This window comes from Octopus bimaculoides, chromosome 9 (genome assembly GCF_001194135.2).
Source record: "Octopus bimaculoides isolate UCB-OBI-ISO-001 chromosome 9, ASM119413v2, whole genome shotgun sequence".
Lineage (NCBI taxonomy): Eukaryota > Metazoa > Mollusca > Cephalopoda > Octopoda > Octopodidae > Octopus > Octopus bimaculoides.
In genome coordinates this window covers 4,339,769-4,345,111 of record NC_068989.1, presented here as the reverse complement: position 1 = coordinate 4,345,111, position 5,343 = coordinate 4,339,769, and the positions used below count along the sequence as shown (strand labels likewise).

The following is a 5,343-nucleotide window of genomic DNA, read 5'->3' as shown; positions in this document are numbered from 1 at the left end:
TATATATATATATATATATGTATATATAGACACGAGACACATTACAGCAGTGTTTCCTAATCTTAAAATGTGACGTCGCAGTATAAATATACTTTATATATACATGCATACCTACCTACCTACCTGCCTACCTACCTACCTACCTACCTACCTACATACATACATAAATACACACATACATACATACATACATACATACATACATACATACATAAAAGCATACACACAAACACACATATACATATATTTGTTTTCGTTAAGCATTTCGTCACCACTATTCTGTGTTCGAACGGGTGTGTGATAGTAAGCATATGTAGTTAAAATAGTCAATCAATGTTTAATTTTAATCTGCAAATGTGAAAAACGAAGACGAAAGGAAAAAGAAAAACCACATAATGAAAGGAAAAAAATATAAAATATTCGAAATTGGAACAAATTAGTGACACCTCTGTGTAAGTTTGCAGCCTACTAAAATGTCGCAGCCTACTAAAATGTGGCTGTTTGGAAATGATGGCATTACAGACATAGCAGAGATGTTATTAATAGTGTTTATATATTTGAAGATGACGTTGACAACAGCAACAACAAAAACGACACTGCCACGTTAGTCAACCCTAATGTATATTGTTTGGGTGGAGATGTGTTACAATATTACAATAGACCCAACGACCTGCACCGACCGGAATGTTAACATTAACACATAGAATGCAAGCATATTCATACACGCATACATACACGCCAACATACAAGTTTCCATATATACAAAAGTCGTATATATATACATACTTTCATACATACGGACATATAAGTATATTGGCAAAATGAAATCAAATAAATGGTAAATTTTAAGACCTTATACTTCGAATGCATCTAGCCTCGTTTATCGCTGATTCAGTGATCGCTGAACCGTGATAACGCAGTCCGTTCAACTGTGAATCATGTTACACTTATCACGGATTGACTTGTGGTAACACGAGTCGGTGATCAGTTAAAGATTCTACTTGGACCACAAAAACATGCCCGAGTGACCGCCCAAAATGCACACTCTTATATATGTATGTCTGTGCTCGTGTGTGTGTACTCGTGTGTGCGTGCGTGTGTGTGTGTGTGTGTGTGTGTGTGCGCGCTTTTGTGTTTGTGTTTGTCTCCTACCATCGCTTGACAACTTGTGTTGATGTTTTTGCGTACCCGTAATCTAGCGGTTCGGCAAAAGAGACCGATAGAATAAGTATCATTCATACAAAAAAGATGGGTTCGATGCAGTCGACTAAATTTCAAGGTAGCGCCCCAGCATGGCCGCAGTCTAATGACTAAAACAAGTAAAACATAAACGATAAAAGATATATGTATATAATACAGAAAGTACCCAAAAGTAACCGGAAACGTTCTCTGTGGGACAAGTCCGTTGTAGTTCGGGCTTCCGCCGCTAGAAACCATTGTATGCAACCCCTCAAACATCAGTCTGCTGACCAGCGTCGTCGGGTGGAGTCGTACTGACCCTGTTCGTCGACTTTTGCGATGGCTGAAACGAAGGAACAATGTGCTTCTGTGAAATTTTGTTTTCTGCTGGGGAAAATGGTGGCCGAAATAGTTATGCTTTAAACTGCTTTTATTGTCTTCGGAAGTAGCGATGCATGCTTACCTTTCTCTGCATGTCACTATCTTTGATCCAAAACAGCTTGTCTGTCCAGCTCGCTCCTGAACAGACAAGCGACCGGCCATCTAGAAAATAAGAATTAAGAAATAAGACAATAAGAAAATAAGAAATCCCCATTAGTGTTGTCTGGTTAAAAAATGTTTTCCTCATGACTTCAGTGATATTAAAAATTCCATAAACAATTTCTAATACCTAGTTACTTTTCACACACCCTGTATATATTTGAAAGGTGTTTTAGATGTTACTGAGTATCATAGATATGAGAAGGAATAATAATGCATGTATACATAGACACGAATATATAAATACTAACATATGCATACACACGGAAACACACCCACACATACAGGTATTCATATGTATGTATGTATGTATACATGTATGTATGTATGTAAGTATGTATGTATGTATGTACGTATGTGTGTGTGTGTGTGTATGTATGTATGTATGTATGTATGTATGCATGTATGTATGTATGTATGTGTGTATGCATGTATGTATGTATGTGTGTATGTATGTATGTATGTATGTGTGTATGCATGTATGTATGTATGTATGTATGTATGCATGTATGTATGTATGTATGTATGTATGTATGTATGTGTGTATGCATGTAAGTATGTATGTATGTATGTATGCATGTATATATGTATGTATGTATGTACATATGTATGTATGTATGTGTGTATGCATGTAAGTATGTATGTATGCATGTATGTATGTATGCATGTATGTATGTATGTATGTATGTATGTATACCTTTGTGAGTTGCCTAAGATTGTTATTTAGCGCTCCATTGTATTCTTTACGGGAAAACGAGTGGTAAGATCATCCATGATGAATTTTTAATACTATACATTTCGGATAATAATGTGTGTGTGTGTGTGTGTGCATGCTCGTGCGTGTGTGTATATCTATATATATATATATACACATGTGTGTGTGTATAACTATATGCATACATATGTGTGTGTGTATGTATGTATATATAAATGTGTGTGTGTATATATATATGTGCATGCATATGTATGTATATATATATGCGTGTGTGTGTATATATATGTGTATACTTATATGTATGCATATATATATATATATATATATATATATATATATTGCGAACATCTGTGTGGTTCGTGTATGCGTTCATATCTAAAATGCAACGAAGTGTGTTTGAAGACATTATCAATATATTTAGAGCATGAAGGATGGAAAATATTTCTTATTCATGTTGAATACACACACACACACACACACACACACACACACACACACACACACAGATACATATTCATGTTGAATACAATCGCACACGTATGCGCACACATATACACACACATGCATACACATATATATGTATATGCATATAATATACATATACCATCTGAACAATTGGTAGATGCCTCGAAAGCTCAGGTGAGGCTACGAACCGGATGCTACTACTGCTGTTACACTTAGAAATATCCTTGACGGAACAAATTTTAATAAAATCACGTGATAATCACATACCCATCACGCTGTAAACTCCATCTCACAAAATCTTTTTATTGTTTCTCTAATCTTTTGACGGCTTCAAAGAACAAACTAAGTGCACATCAATTTCAATCGAAAGGAAATGGAACTAAGGCTAACTTGAAGCAAGGTTATTCGTTAATCCTATCCCTTATCGCCTATATTGTATCTTCCCATCCCAAATAGTCTGCATTAAATCTTATTCCAATCCTTTCGTCTCCTGACGTCAAACCTCTAGAATTCCCTTTTCCTCTGCAACCCAATTTTGCCTACTGACGTCATTCTATATCTATTGAAAGTAGATATTGGGCAATCAATCAAAACAGTCTATTAGCTCTATTCTTTCATCCTAAGTAAAAGAACAGAACATAATAATAACAGATTCAAACCTGGGAATTATCGCTGAAACTTCCATAACCGTAAGAGAACTATCCAACGTAGAATCAACTATTCTATACTAATTGACGGACTTTTATAGTGCGCATGTTTTGTGCAGAGTCCGTCCATTTCTCTCTTCCTTCAAACTTGTATTGGTGTGACGCAACTGGTGTCACGAGCCCAGTAGTTATCAGGACGCTGGATTTGTATCGAGTCACCTTCTCTTAGATGGACAGCTAAAAAGCTGAAAGTCTGACCTGGGTCCGTTGGGGTGTATGTCAGTTACCTTCTTCCAGAAACAAATAAAATCCAGAAACAACAAAACCAATAGAAATGGATTACGTAAAAGGATTCTGCTCTACTCGAGGCACAAGGCTCGAAATTTTAGGAGAGGGGGTCAGTCAAGTAGTTCGACCCAGTACGCAACTGGTACTTAATTTATCAACCCCGAAAGGATTGAAGGCAAAAATCGACCTCGGTGGAATTTGAAAAGGAATGTTATTCGTTAATCCTATCCCTCGTCGCCTATATTACGTAAAATGATTATCACATGGTTTAACATCCTTTATAGGATTCAGATAACCTCGGATATCCCCTGAATTGAATAAGCATTTCATGAAAGGACTGTGTGTGTAATTCTCCTATTTAGTGAAACATTGCAAACTCCTGTTTATATTAATTTCATATACATTTATATATGCGATATATATCAAAAATGGATCTATTTTCGTAATCCTAATAAGGGAAATCAGTGGCTTCGCTCCGACCAGGCTTCAGAAAATATTGCCAAACAAGAGCGGTTTGAACAAGTTATGTTTGATGGAATTTTGAGAGGGTGTTGCGCTTTGAACTTGTTCTGGATGGTCATACTGTGAATGATAATGTTTATGCTCAACAAATGCAACGAGTATATGATGCTTTGAAAGCCTGCTACTCGGCATTGGTCAGTTGAAGACTTGCATTCCCACAGCACGACAGACAATATGGACTGCCAATGTGACCAAGTTCAAACTTGAGGAACTTGAAGGGCTGGAAGTGTCGCCTCATCCTGCTTACAGTCGAGACTTACACTTCTAGATAACCACCTTTCCCGGACCATGATACATTTCGTTCGCGAACAAAGATTCAACATCGTGGATGAAGTTGAAAACGGGCGCAGGGAGTTGTCTCCTCCTCCCTCTTCTCCTCCTTGGCGGAGCTGCAGTCCTAGGTGAATAAAAGTCCGAGACGGCTGAGACTAGCACCTAGAATATCGTCAGGTGCTCACAGTCTTCTACCAGTCGGGCAATGGGATCGGTAGATGTTCCGCACACACACGCATACATACATACATACATACATACATATGTGTGCGCGTGTCTGTATGTGTATGTATGTATATGTGTTTGTATGAATGAATGAATGTGTGAGTTGAACTGGAATCATCCATAATTAACTTACGTGATGACATCATATAGCCTACTGACTTAATTTACTTCAAAAGACTGGTTTCCAGCCTAAAAACAATTGAATCGCATCTTAAACCACAGACACAGCGCGCGCGCACGCTCTTTCTCAAACTGAAACAAAAACTAACACACTTATATGCATTCATAAAATTAAGCATGCTTACATAAATAATTATACACACAAATATTATATGATTATACACACACACACACACACACACACACACACACACACACACACACACACACACACACACATATATATATATATATATATACATGCACACGAGTGGCTGTGTAGTAAGAAGCTTGCTTCCCAACCACATGGTTTCGGGTTCAGTCCCACTG

The 5,343-nt window shown here is 37.2% G+C and overlaps 1 protein-coding gene across 9 annotated transcripts in view; it reads right to left on the bottom strand.

Moving 5' to 3' along the window:
• The window catches only part of LOC106883685 (chitin synthase chs-2), a 132,240-nt gene that overhangs the window by 62,284 nt on the left and 64,613 nt on the right, over positions 1 to 5,343 (bottom strand). For 5 of the 9 annotated variants that reach the window (XM_052970375.1, XM_052970376.1, XM_052970377.1 and 2 more), the window contains 2 exons: positions 1,643 to 1,722; positions 1,367 to 1,522 (listed from right to left, as the gene is read on the bottom strand). The exons of 2 other annotated variants lie outside the window; for them this stretch is intronic. The gene's annotated coding sequence lies outside the window, so the exon portion shown is untranslated. Of the gene's footprint in view, positions 1 to 1,366; positions 1,620 to 1,642; positions 1,723 to 5,343 lie in introns of those variants that run through there. 2 more of the 9 variants (XM_014934794.2, XM_014934835.2) reach the window with 2 other exon arrangements.